Here is a 14,836-nt window from a genome sequence, read left to right on the forward strand (position 1 = left end):
ACAATTTCAGTGTAATTAAAGAATGTAAATCCTACCTCAGAGTTCACCAGAACAGGAAGGGACTCGGCCAGAAGGCTGCTAAGCTTTCTTGTACTGGCAAAATTCGGCGCAAAACAATTTCAGTCTATCATTTCTTCCTCAGTCTCAACCACAAAATCCAATGCATTTGCGTCTTCAAGTTGTCCGATGCCGCTGACGAAGACACAAAGGCGACTATTTTCAAATTGTCATATGAGTTTTCTCTTGTATACGCATTATGATGGGGGATGAAAAACTACTGAGAAGCACCCGCCGTCACTGCCCTGAACTCGAGATGTGAACTGTGAGACGATTTGAAGGAGTGCAAAAACACTTTTAAAAAATCAAAATTCTAAAAGATAGTGTTACTTGTAGACGGCCGCATTCCTAGTATACGCCCTTTTGAATGACGCTACTTCAAAGAAACCAACACAATGCTTTAATTACTGAATCCCTCGATGGCTGAAAAGACGCCCTGCAACATGGACAGTCTAGTCAACCTCTATCGTGTTGAAGCTGAATTGTGTCGCATTTGTGTCAAGTATGATGATGAAAAGCCGAAGCCCTCTGATTTCAACAATTTCATGAATCGGGCAGTGAAGGCTGCGGCAAAATCAAAAGCATAATGCGTTTTTTCAAGTACCAGAACCCTAATACAACATCCAAGACAACAAGAGGAGTGCCCGTATGTTGTACAATTTGTCGGTGCAGCTTGGAAAATCCCGCAATGGCACAATGTGCAGTGTTAAGAGATGATGCCCGCGCTATGTCCATGCGTGATCTATTGATTGGCCCACTCTGAACTTTGGTCGATCCGGAAGGCTGGGCGTAATTGATATTGCAATTTGGTCGGAGGGCGCAATTTCTTTTCAGTCGTTAACGGGGAAAACAAACAGGCGTTGAAGTCACACCAAAATTTAATAACAGAATCGTAGAGTTGCTCGGTTGGCATGACGGCATTACCCATGTCATTAACTTTCTGCTTGAAGTCAAAAATAATTTTCTTAAAGACTGTGTATGGATTTGCTAGGTCTCAAAAACGGGACTGTCGAATAATCTTGAAATTTAAAAGTTTAAGATAGTCGGACAATCTGTGAATCTTACCGCCAGGAATGCTGCCATTTTCGAGAAATGGGAAATTGTATTTTTTTTCCAAAGATCGCAATTTGGATGCAGTACTAATCGACCCGAAAGTGGCACTATTTAGCACTTTTTCAGAGGGATGCATTTTCAAAATGGGAAGTGAAATTTCCTTCGTTTTAGGCGTGGTCTGCTTTGGGTGAGAATTTGTCAAAAATTCATCCATCAACCCATTAAAAATTGAAAGGAAAATGAAAGAGGACATGTTGAACATCATTCTTCTGTCCAGCCTGGACACCTGTGAAAGTTGTATTTTTAAAAAATAATTTTGAAATATAAGGATTTATTATTAGTGTCTTTGGGGATTTATTTTTGGGGGTACACCCCCACTTTTTCTGATAGGGGTCTGCCAGTCTACCTCTTTGATCTCTGTCTGACCTCCCTGCTGGGGCCCCACTGATTTATAATGAAGATCAATGAGGTGTTGTCTGGATACCAGACCTCTTTGGCTAGGGACTAGACTGTAGGGGGGGGGCTGGGCTGGTCACGTGACTACGGCTCTCAAAGCACACCTCAAAGTGGCGCGACATTTTTAATAATCATAATACAATCAGATGGCATTCATTTTCCGTCAGGCTGGGAGCATAAAGGAGTTAATTTGGCCAGTGTAGGATGGTGGAAAACATGACCCAGGTCACTCTTTGGCTTCTTTGGCCCCCATCTAATCTGAGGGCACAGCTGAGAAAATCCCATTGACAAATGGGCCTGAAAGTGTGGGGGGGGGGCTAGACGGCAGACGGAAAAGGAGGACACATTGAACGACATGCGTCATAGGCATATTATGCTCAGTGTATAGTACGTACTTTGTGCGTCCCGAGCACAATATGCCTACGTGTCCTTTTCTATCTACCGACCGACATAGGTGGCTACGTGTAAAGAGCGAACAGTCCAGTCAATCGTGCATGTGCACACGTGCCGGTAGGCCTACGTACGTTTTGGTCGCGCAGTGACTGTGGTCACTGCACGATGATGCGGTGTTCATTCGACAAATTCTCGGCGTTGCATTGCTGAAGAGGAAACACAACTTGAAGGTAAATTTGCAAACCTCTATCACTGCTCGAAGCCATGGGAAAAATGCATTTTCAGGACCAAAATTGGTCTCCAGATCGATTCGCCAATGCACTGTCCAGGCACTCAGGAACGCCCTATGGTCGATGCCATGACTGACTGTAGCTTGTGGTATACAGGGTGTCCCAGAAAAAACCAAACCCTGAGGAAAGGGGTCAATATGCCCAAACCATGAGATATGGTTATTATGTATAAGAATCTCCGAAAAGAAGAAGCAGTATTCTTTGTAATGATACCTTGATGGTATCCCTCCTGTCATGCATGACTGAACACACTGCACAGACCGATCGACGGGCGGGCGGGCGGTCAGGCAGATAGAGTTAACAGCCAAGTGTATCTTGTGTCCTGAGAACGTACTTCTGTTTGGTAAAAAATAATTCAATATAACTTAAGTTTTTGTAGTCTTCTCAGGCTTGCCGTCCACAATCGAAGACGGTGCCATATGATTTCTTGTTCAACTGTGTAGTGCTTTGTCACATTCTCGTTCCAGCGTTCGCGTTCCAGCGAACACAGCTGGATTTGCTGTACGTTTACATTGTATTGTATACCGGTAGTGTACTCTCCGCGAATGACGTGACAAAGTTTTACCCAATCATCGTTTATCCCGCGTAGACGCGTCACAACTAATCGGAGTTCTGGATGTCGAGATCATAGTTTACGCTCCACATCGTCCAGTATTGTCAAAGGAGGTTGAGTTATATAATTTCGGTATTGTCCGGGCCATGGTTATCGGTATAAAATGCGCCTTTGGGTTTTCGTGGAGGAAAAAGAAAAAAATGAGGGTGGCAGTCGAATCGACAGGAAACGGTCAGGGAGAATGTGAGTGAGAGAATTTTGGAAAGGTTGAGGTGAATACTGACTGCGACCAGGGTTCAGCTGAGTCTGCAAGTTCCTTGTGGTCATTTGATGATCGCCGACTTTAATCAGCTCAGCAGAATTTTACAGTGCCGAAATTCTCCAGCCGAGGTTGTACCCTCTGTACAGCAGCACTCAACCTGTAACCACTTCAAGCTATGATAGAGTCCGATAACCGCTTTGTAAAATACATATAAATGTCAGTTCTTTTCTATGTCACGTATCGACTAGCTTCAAAATAATGTCTACAGATTGATTGGCCGAATTTCACCAAGAAGTGACGTAGAATTTACGTAATGCTGTACAATTTGTTTTGGGTAAACGTTTAGAAGGTTCGATGGGTGGGTTGAAAACTGGTTTTTGATTATGTGTGTTATCACTTATTATTTAGATGGCCCTAACTCCTCCACTTTCCACCCATCTACTGGGGTGAGCCAGAGACAGTAAGACGTAAGGGCTCAGACCCACCACTGCCGAGGACATTGCCTTGTAACCAGATAACGGGGGCTGCCCAAGACAAGGTACAAGGTTACATCAAGCACCCGACAAAATCCGGAAGTTGAGGCAAAGTCAAAAAGATGCAGGAATCCAGACAGAGACTTAGATTTTCTAATCACTGGCCAATTTACCCCCCCCAAAGTAATAGTTTTGTATGTTCGTTCTTTTAATGTATTAGACTGTTGAATGAAATTCTTCTGATTTCAATTCAGATTCGAACGAATCAGACGATTGTAATAAAAAAAAACCTACTCCACATAATTAAAAGTGTAAATAAAAGTATTTGAGTTACAATAGTGGGACCAGACTAAAGGTCTAATTTCTTTGGACGGTACAGTTCTCTCTCTTAAAAGAATCCCGGAGTCACAGCAGTTTGATATCGTAATTAATACACCGTTCTGGCCAAATGTAATTGAGCTTTGATATAGTGGTGACATGCTTACTTATCAGTGACAACTCTCGTTTGGGAAACAGGATACAGGTTGAGCATCCACGTCTGCAGACTGTGTACCCCAGAACGGACCGTACATGGGTTCTGATAATCAGTGAAATTAGAGCTCAGATTCGGGCCTCTGGATTTCCAACATTTCCAAAATAGGTGTTCTTGTGTGGTTGACGTTTTCCACGATAGTAGACCTCAATTAAGTCGCAATTACATTGCTCTTCCCAAGTCAGCCACCCCTTCCCTGTACACAGGGTCACAGGTCGCGCTCGGCCGTTCGCAACACTTCTTTTAAGGCGCCCTCATTTGATAGCCTTTTTGTGATACCGGCGTCAACGTCACAGATTGTACAACGTGGGTCACTATACAGTCTGTGTCGTAATGTCCACAACTTGATGATCAGCCAATCAGAACCCCACCATGATATGTAGTTGTTAGTAACTGCATATGAACAACATGATCATGCATAATGTTCACAGAATTTCGACCAATCAAAGTAGTCAGATTTTAGACTTGCTCATTATATTGAAAAAGGAACGATAAAAAAAATCCGGTTCTTTGAAGAAATTTCAAAATTCAGATTACGCACACAATACAAATGAAAAAGTTTTCTTTTTTGAAGTTTAAATACACGAATTATTCCTACTATGCCAACGAATAATGAATGAATTCTATCAATGCAAAAAAAGAGATGTCAATTTTTTTTTATTATGAATAGTACAAACCTATCTTTAAAATTATGCAATTCGATTGGCTGCTACCTATTTGGCTAATTCCCCACGTGCAAATGTGTTGGCAAATCCGCCAAATCGAGGATTCTCAACTCACAGTAATAAGAGGACACAAGAGGGCGCGAAGCCAAATCATATTCAAAGCATGAGGGTGCAGACCACTAATTCAAGTGAGAATTTCTAGCCAGCTCATTAGCATTAAAAGTGCCCCCACAGTATCTTTTGAAAAGGAGATTGTTTGGCCCCCCAAATGGTGAGATTGTGTAAATCGTTGCCAGGATAAACTCCTTCGGTCTTTGAGCTTTCATGTGAGAGCAGAATGGCTAAAAACTATTGTTGAAAAATGGTCGTAAGTGCCGAGAAAGTTTAGGGTTGCCACTTGAAAAATGGCTGCAATCGGACTTCTGAAAAATCTTTTTTCGTGGGGGATTGTTTTGTGGGAATAATTAAAAATGTAATTTGTTAACCCACAAAAAATGATAAGAAATTGAAAGATTAGGGACGAGACAATAACTTCATTTGAGTTTCTGAAATCTCAAGGATGTTAGTGCTGACGTTACACTGTTTTCAATGGGGCTTGGATTAGTGGACTGCACCCATAAACGCAGACGTGTAAATGCAGACGTTACGGAAGATCCCAACCACTGATCTCTATAATAAATAGAAATCACGGATCCTGACCTCGATTCCATGGGATGCATGAGCGTTACTTCACTAGCCCCTGGTCGTGTAGAATTTTAAAATGACGCTGACTGGCCATTCAGAGTAAATATACATGCACATCAATGTAAAGTCAATCGCACGCGTATTTCAAAAGCTACACACTCGCGCCCCTGTATTCTCCTGCATGCACGTTATGCACTCAAATCTGCGTCGCCCGTAAACGCACTGACTAAAGGGCTAATTTAAACATCCCAAATAGGGTGCGCTCGATTAGCTTTCACATGCAAGTCAAAGTTACACAGAGCGTTCGTTTAGCTATCACGTGATCTTCGTGCCTTCTCTGGTGTCAGCCACCACTACCCCAGCTGGCGAGCAGGTCTTTGGAGGTTGATCGAGTGTAAGACGTCACGGATGGACTGTTTGTGCATGGACATGATGGAACATGGCGGGGACTTGACTTTTTTCCAGGAAAGCCATGGCGAATACCCTGCAGCGTTCGATCAGCTGCATTTCGAGGCTTCCCCTGTGTGTATGTAACAGTGGTGTTACAACAAAGACATCACGGTGACACGGCGCATAACTAAGTGGCGGCCGCGAGTTACTGGCAACAACGAAAGAGAAACACACCGCCGTGAAAGAGAAAGACACGTGGCCCTAACGGGCTTCCGTTGGCTTCCGTAGAAGCCTGATTATATTTCTCTGGTATAAATTCAGCAAATGTTTACACAATACGGAAAATCTCCAAAGATGGATTTGGTATTGAAGTTTGCTGGCTGGCGTCGCCATTTTAACAAGCAACAGAAAGTGACCAAGACATTGCCGAATTGTAGCGCATGCGCACAAACTAAGTGGAGGGGGTGAGCATGCGTGGGAAAATGACTTAAGTAATGTGATGCGTGCATGTGCGCAGAATGTACTGTACATGTAGGCCTACCTATGAACTTGTGTATAAAAAATGGACAGGACACCAGTCAACTTTGCATATTTCTTAACGCAGTTTCATTTTTCACCTGCCCAGTGATTAAAAAATGATGAACAAACTTTTAGTGTACTGAATATAATCCAAGCATTCTATATTTGGCCCTAAAGATTTAAAAATGTGATTATTAATGAAGCATGGACTATGTCTAAATGTGTATGAACGGGTTTTATGGTGTTATCCTCACTCTCAATTTGTTGTCCAATGATGATTGGCACACGTCACGAGGGGAAGACTAACTGTGAGCAAGTCAATCCTTCATGACAATTTTTTTACACTGCACTGCACTGGCAACTCTGTCAAATCGGTTGCACGCTTTTAATTACGCATGTGTTCCATTATCCCAGACCCCAAAATGATGGTTTGTAACCAAACAACTATGGACAACAGACGCGGACAGATGCGAAACTAGCTGAACCGCGCGCACTTAACTTTCACTACACAAACGAATGTCACAGAAGGGCGCCCACTCAGGACGGACGGCGACGCGACTCGTTTTATGTACAAATGACCCCTGCCCTACTTCCCAGTGCAACTTACATGCGATAATTATGAACTGGCTTTTTGTAGATTTCCTGAGCGGCTACTGCGGAACCTGGCAATATGCCAGAGCACTTGTTGGATAACAAAACAATATAGGCCTACCAGCATAACCTCCACTGAATTCAGAGAGTCGGTGACGCTTGTGATTGACAGCGCGCAGCGGCCAATCATAACCGTCCGCAGATTCCCCACCATGGCCCTGGAAACCGACAAACGAGTAAAAAAAAAAGAAAAGAGACGGAGAAAAAACCAAACGCACCACCGCTTCCCCCCGCACAACCAATACCAGCACACTGTCAGCGTTGGTCGACAACACGAGAACTGACTGTAAGCACATCACCATCCAGGTAAATACTGGAAAAAAACAAGTGCAATAACTCTCATACTATTAATGTGTGACTTCAGGAAACCTTAACTGATAATACTCTTCTGCAAAGCTCCTTCCGTTTAATCGTAACATGCTAGATAATGTCAATATAAGCGTTTCTCTAAAAACCATTATAGCAGGTTTAGACACTGCGTTAACACTTTTGAGGCAGTTGGTAAGTAACAATGGAGTCCCACAATACACACTGACGGAATACGCCAACAATAAAATGACGCTAAATTAAAATCCTGAATGTTTGTTCTTCTTCTGAAACCCTTTACCGGAGTAGACAATCGTGTTGTTTTCCTTGAAATTACCTTCAGCCTACACTGAACTTTGGAGCACTGGTATTTCTTCTTTGAAGAGAAGATTACAACTACACGTTGAGGTGAGTTTACTAGTGTACATTGCTATCAAATTCATTTGCAGACATATTCCAATTATAAATGAATATTCAACTGCATAAACATAACAACCGATACAGGCATTCAACTTGGCGCACCTTGACCGGTCAGTGTCATGTACGTGTGTGACATTCTTAATTACCACATGCATTTGAGAGAACCCCCCCACCTTTATGTTGGTCATTGTTTGATCGGAATCTCAGGAATTTTTTACAGACTTCTAGGGGGGATGTGTTAGGTAACAATAGCCTAAAGTGTGTATAGGGATTTGACATGTAAAGGGGGTACCCCTCCGTCCCATATCTTGCCTGGTATAGTGATGCATGTCTTCTGTTCATTTCTTGGAGAAAAAAAATCGATATGTGAGGCTAATCTCGTTGAATCTGTCTTGGCAATCCCAATGGGACCCTAGCCCCCGTGTGGAACAACATTTGAAGAGATGAATACATAAATAAAGATACCTCCAAAAGCTCCCCAACGCGAGACTTTCGAAAAACGTTGGAGGGGGTTATGGTGGAGAGGGTTGTCAGAGGCCTACGCTCCCAGAGAATCTTTACCAACCCAATAGCCAATTTTTTAATGGCTCGTTCGCCTCCCCTCACACACCCGAAAGAGGCAGATTTTTCCTCTCTAGTCCCTGTCCTAAACTCACAGCGGCAGAGGGAGTCTTCCCAAATCGGCACATGATTGTTTTTCTCAACTCACTATGTCAGTCTTTGTTTTCTATTCAGGATGAAAATTGGAGCTGTTTATATCCTTCTAATGGCAATTCTTCTTGGCGACTACAATCTCCGAGGCGTCGCAGCTGGTCCAAAACCAGCTTTCACCGCTACTATGACTGCACCGTCAGGCACCGCCCACGCCGATGCCAGGATTCTGAAGTTCCAGGAGGTCGTGACGAATATAAACGGGAACTTTAACGCGCAAACAGGGAAATTCACCTGCACGAAGAAGGGCACTTACGTGTTCTTCTTTTCTGTGTGCAAGTCGAATTCCTCCCCATCTCTTGATGCTGGACTGTCTAAGAGGAAGTCGGGCAAGGTGGAGCAGGTAGCTAGCGGTCGTTCCACCGGTGTAGGGGTCAGTGAACAGGTGTCTGGCAGTGTGGTAGTGACCCTGTCCAAAAACGAGGAGGTATATGTAACCTGTAAAGGCAGAGCTCACGGCAGCGATGATCATGAAACCTCATTTAGCGGCTTCTTCCTTTACTGATAATAATCTTAGAAATAAATCAAAAAAGTTGAAAAAAGAAGAGCAAAAAGCACTGGACTTACGCCTTAACCGATTTGCCATGGTTACACCCGTTCCGCCTAAGAGCCCAACAGACATAATTTAATATTCGGCATTACCTAGCTGTAGTGATGGTATACATGAAGTGTATCATTTCGCCTTTCATATCTGAAATTTACATCTATAGAGCTCACAGAGATTTGCTTTAAACTTGTAACGTGGTGGTGAAAAATTTGCCAAATCATTCAATATTATCATTCCTTCAGTACTGGTGTTGTGGTTACGGTTTATTTGCTCTTATTGGGGAGACATACTTGGCATGGATTTAAAGTGATTATAGTGATTTCAATAATATCGCTGATTTCTTTAACCTGATAACCATTTCTTTGACTTTACGGTTTTACAAAAATAAATTGAACTTTGAAAAACAATATAACGGAGGCTTTGGTTGGAATATTTATTTTGAAGACGGGAGAGGAAAGCAGCGGAAACAACTTCCAATAGACATTCTATTGAACCGCAGAGGAATGGCACAGAAGGAGTTGCAACTCTGGCACTTCAAAGTGGTCAATGATTGTCGCCGCAGCGCAGAGTCAAACGAATAATAGAAAGCATTCCAAAATGCCGGATTACTGCCTGCTGCTTAGCTGGACAGACGGGGCCAGTAATATCCGAGCAAATGCCAGTAATGTTGTGCCTACAAAGATTTTTGCTGTGACTGGGAAATAGAAAAAGTCCCTGATGTTAATAAACGTTTTTTATTCTTGTACTCTTCTATTATCCATGCAAAGTTTGTAATTTTGTTCTCCTTCCAGTACTTCAGTTTTCAAAGACTTGGTACGAATTTAGCTAAGACTGGCCGACAAAATGTTGACCACTTTCGGAGAGCGAAGTTCAAAAGGAACAAAATGTTCTATTTCATCACAGGGAGTGGTCATTAGATCTCGTAAAATACTCTTTTGTAGAAATGACATAATAACAATTATTCAAATAATACACCAAATCTCATAAACAACTTGACCATTTATTCTAACAGCAACTCTAGAAAAAAGCCTTCCAGAGGGGCAATAACTGCACGTGAACATTTAGGGCACACGGCCTAACACAAGCAACTGGGCAAGCACTAAATTCAATGTTGTGGTGAGATCATACCTAGCACCAATAATGCATGAACATTCAATTTCCTTTACTTCAGTTAACACAGTTTTAAGGATGCGGTTTACCAGCGAAAAATTGCAGCGGCGATCGAAGGGGTCTCGTGATTGTGAAGCAGATGGTGCATAGCAAGCACTCGCTGCGCTCTGGCTAAGGACCCTAGGCATGCTAGAATTTCAAAGCGGTAATAGCCCGGGCAGTTCAAACTCCTGTGTGTCCTTTCTCTATGATTGGACGAAGCTGTTCTCCCCACAGTTGGTACAATTAAACTTGCTAGAAGCATGACGTTAAGATATTATTACGTATCACCTGACACGACCGCAAAGGCAAATTCCTCGCAAGCCTGTATCTACGAACCATGCGAGGGATTGGGTTGAAACTTGAGACAAACACTTATCAAAACGGAATAGGTGTGACACGTGGTGTACCGTCATGACACGTCATCACTTATGTCTCAAGATTTTTCATTTACTTTGTTTTTTCATTTACTAATTAAAAATATTTTGCAATGCTTGATTTGTTTTCATAAAACGGCTTTTTAAAATTCTATTTGGAAGACCATGGGTAGACAAAGTTGATGTGTGGGTTGTTTGAAAACTTTGTGTCGTCATTATGCATGACGTCATTAATATTTCTTAATAGACGTTTTCAAAGAGATGCGACTTTAATAGTCATTTTCTCTCAGATTTTCTGAGAATGTTAATTTTGTTCTTCAGATTGGCTCCAAGAATACTAACAATTTAATTTTTACTACTTATGGTGAAAGGGACCATAGTAAGAAACGACGATCTCGCAAGCACAGGAACAGGTACGATTATTAAGTCTTTCTACAGAGCACTAAAAATTCCACTTAAATTTGAATATGGTAAAAACGATGTAATGAAATTTTCTGAAGAAGAAAAACTGAACAAAACCAGAAAACCTGAGAGAAAATAATAATCAAACTCGTACCTCTTTTTGCTGCCTAGGCAAATTTACAAACTGAGGAAGATTGGTCAACAAGAAGGATACTTAGTGTACCAATCCTAAGCTCCTAATTATTGAAACGACATCATGATGACGTCATCAACTGAATTCAAAAGTAGCTACTTCAAGATTACGTCTTGCAGCACACACATGCTTAACAAATGCGTTTTTCCAAAATCCTGTAAATGTTCAAAGGAAATTTGTTCAGTTTTCAGACAAGCAGTCCTCGGTAGTTTTGTTCAGATATATCCGCACACTCGACGCCTAGGTAAGTTTAGAATAAGTACGCACGAGTGAAGTTTCGAGGAATCATCCCTACGGATAATCTACATAATCCTTACCGATAAGATTCTGTCCTGACATCCGAGACCTAGATTCTTTTCTGAGTTAAACTGAATTGGAAATGGGTCAGTTTGTGGCGTAGAAAAGTGTCACACTTTGACTTGCAACATTTTACCGTGCATTATATATCCAGTAAATTGTTTTAACGTGTGCACACATGTGCGCTCAGCTACACGCCTAATTTCCTTGGTGGATGGGTTAGATAAATTCTGACAATGTATGCGACTCAGCTTGGATGTAACGTGACATACTTGGCCTCTATTGAACCATCTATTATTATATTTGGCTTTCCTTTACTTTGTTTCTGGTGTGTTTGTTTTCTTTATTGAAAGAGTGCGCTTTCATGAGATAAATTCTCAGACTTGGCGTGATGAACACGGATTTTCCCTGTTGGAATATTTTAATTCCTCCCGTTTCGTTCGAGAGTAGCTCCAATTATAAAATACTACCCCGAATGCGTAGATGCATTTTCACATAAAAAGATGACGGCGCACTCGCACTAAAACTGAACTCCAGCTATATCTGAGAAGGCCATACAAGTGGATACACCACCTATTCGCAGTATTGATCGTTTGCTAACATAATGCAATATTCCAGCGTAATTTCCCTAGAATTAAAGAGAGCTTGTGACGTGCGTGAGTGACAGCGGGCAGAGACCAATCGTAAATCGTGTCAGTACCCACGTCACCGCCCAGGAAAATTAATAGATGTAAAAAAAGCTTCCCTCTTCCCTCCTCACAACCACTACAAGCAGCGCGCTGTTACCGTCGGTCGACAGCATAAGCGAACCACTGCAAGGGCCGGGTCATCATTAAGGTAAAAGGCTGAGAAACTAAGAAAATAAAGTAATACTCGTACTATGCGTAAACTCACGGAAACTTGACACGTTCTGCCCCTCTACAGAGCCTTTTGAATCTCTCTAACCGTAACTTGCCAGATAAAATTCAAAATATCGAGCAACACTAACAGCAATTCCATGTGCCTACTGTGGCTTACCAATGCACAGTGGTAGAAGACATCATAATTGTAATGGCTAATTTCAAACCCTGATTTTTTTATTCCCCTCCGTTTCCATTAAACCCTAATGGATGTAAACATTTGGACCTCGTTCCTTTGACATCTATTGCAGCTTGTACTGAATCTTTGGGCCGCGGTATTTCGTCTTGGAGTTTGAGAAAACAAGTCAAGGTGAGTTTACTAACGTTTAATTAACGTTTTATTACATGTAACACTATTTGTTGTCCAACTTAATAATATTAAAAGTCAGAGTATCTATGCCTATAAAAAGAATCTGGAATTGTCTCAATCAATGAATATCTTCACGCACATGTTGTCAATATCTATGAGGTTGCCAAACTGGGTGATACATTGAAAAAAAGGGCCTGGCTCGCTTTTCTCTAGCAACCTGTAGCAGCATTACTAGAGGTACCTAATGTTGTGGGATTTGGTCGTATGCCTTGAAAATGAAAGTGGCTGACCTGAAGGCTTTTAATTGTGATTTCTGAGTGGTGGTTATGACTTTGAAAAACTGACGTCGGATTCGTTTGCTTTACATGCATATGTTTCTGTGTGCAATTGTTGTACAGTACTTCAGCTTGACGTTAACTCCGTAGCGGCTTACACCGCTTAATTAACTGTGTACGGACTCGGCTATTAAATTTAAATGTGCTTGGGATACTGGGCTTATTCCATTCCGCAAACCATCCAATTCCTCCATTCCCTCATGTTAACTAACACGCAGTCCTGGGAGTGGCACGCCCTTTAGGCGAAAGTGAATTTTTTACCCTTGTTTTTCTCCAAGGCAGTCCTGCACTGTCCTCGTTTTTTCTCGTCTTGTCTGTCTCTTGCTTGATCAGTCGTCGTCTTTTATATTGATTGACTGTTTGCGTGCCTCCTTTTTCCATCTGTATTGATCCTCTTGTTATATTATATTTTGGATATAATTTAGTGTGTCCATATTGCGTGTTGTATATTTTGAATTTGCCTGAATAAATTAATGATAATTATAACGCAGACTTCACAAATCAGCACCTATTTGTTTTTCAATGTTTAAGTCTGTGTGTTCTTTTTAAGATGAAAGTTGGCGCTGTGGCATTGCTTCTATTGGCAATCCTTCTTGGCGACTACAATCTGCAGATCGTTGGGGCAGGGAAAAAAGTGGCATTCACCGCGACGATGACCGCATCGTCCGAATACAGCCATTCTAACGCCATGTTCCTGCAATTCAAAAATGCTCTGACGAATATCAACAAGAACTTTGACACACGGACGGGGGTCTTTACGTGTAAAAAGCCAGGCACCTACATGTTCATGTTTTCTGTCTGCAAGGGCAGCTCCATCGATAAACTCCGCGTCAGTATCTACAAGTTCGACTTTGGGTGGGTTACTGGCGGCCTCACCACGGCCAACGGTGTCACTAACCAGGTGTCTGGGAGTGCAATGGTAATTCTAGAAAAAAACGAAAAGGTGGCATTGACATACGAGGGCAAGGCTCATACGAGCGCCGAGTGCAAAAGCTCCTTTAGCGGCTTTCTCGTTTACCCGAAATAATTAAACTTCGTGGTGGTATACGAACCGTGTAGCAAGATCGGGGAAGAAACTTTGCCATCTTAATGAAATATTTCATGTCCGAAGTAACAACAGGGTTTAGGGATTTCTTGAATGCAACTTGTTGATCACTTTTGTCCAATCGTTGGTTTTTCGGTTGCGGTTAATACATTTTCGTGGACACATACATTCCTTGATCAGATTCTTTAATATGTTGTCAGTTTACATTCTGACCGTAAAGTAAATAGCACCTTGCAGAAGAATATTCAATCTTATTCTGTCTTAAGAAGAGGGCGAGAGAGGAGGGGAGAGGCATAAATATCGCATTATACATGTACGTATTCTCCCTGTTAGTCGAACACTACAATGTTGTGGCAAAGCAGATAGACCAGAGTGGATCAGTGTTTATTTAACACTGCAAGCTTCAGTTGTAACACCTAGTCGCAAGGAATACGAAACATTGATTTGCCAATAAATTTCCCACGCACAGTGAAAGGTGGATAGAACCATTTCTGGAATTAGTTACGTGTTGTCTTTGTATTAGTACAGTTATTCACGGACCCACACCCTCAGACGAAAGATGACTACAAGACGGCACACGTTTGGTTCAGGTCCTGACGACAAACACTAGCAAGATAATGACGAGACTCCATTTTCAGTTGTTGACTGCGATGCCCACTGCCGCATCGTCGGTGGCTGACGTCTGTGGCTGAGTGAAAAGATGTAGGGATCATTTGAAGGTCTTTGAAAAGCATTTGAAACCTGTTTTTTAGACAAGTTTTATTTTGTCAACATCACAAATTTGCTCTTCGCGGAGGGGTCAGGGCCCTTGCTTTATCAGTCCGTAACGCCTTAATGCTATATTGTTTTTTTCTCCTATGAATTGGA

General features: G+C 42.0%; 1 protein-coding gene and 2 long non-coding RNA genes across 4 annotated transcripts in view; 2 read left to right on the forward strand and 1 right to left on the reverse strand.

The window, feature by feature from the left end:
• Nucleotides 1-806, reverse strand: part of LOC110989394 (uncharacterized) — a 55,856-nt gene extending 55,050 nt beyond the window's left edge. For both annotated transcript variants that reach the window (XM_087131256.1, XM_087131255.1), the window contains exon 1: nt 36-806. The gene's annotated coding sequence lies outside the window, so the exon portion shown is untranslated. The remainder of the gene's footprint in view (nt 1-35) is intronic.
• Nucleotides 807-7,156: 6,350 nt separating this feature from the next.
• LOC110989405 (uncharacterized) lies at nt 7,157-9,374 on the forward strand. Its single transcript, XR_002599606.2, has 3 exons — nt 7,157-7,284; nt 7,628-7,692; nt 8,440-9,374. It is a non-coding gene; the product is annotated as an uncharacterized LOC110989405 (long non-coding RNA).
• Nucleotides 9,375-12,112: 2,738 nt separating this feature from the next.
• LOC147795719 (uncharacterized) lies at nt 12,113-14,443 on the forward strand. Its single transcript, XR_015423663.1, has 3 exons — nt 12,113-12,217; nt 12,531-12,589; nt 13,475-14,443. It is a non-coding gene; the product is annotated as an uncharacterized LOC147795719 (long non-coding RNA).
• The last annotated feature ends 393 nt before the right edge of the window (nt 14,444-14,836 follow it).

Source organism: Acanthaster planci, linkage group LG21 (genome assembly GCF_054643075.1).
Source record: "Acanthaster planci isolate LZ-2023a linkage group LG21, COTS_SCS, whole genome shotgun sequence".
Lineage (NCBI taxonomy): Eukaryota > Metazoa > Echinodermata > Asteroidea > Valvatida > Acanthasteridae > Acanthaster > Acanthaster planci.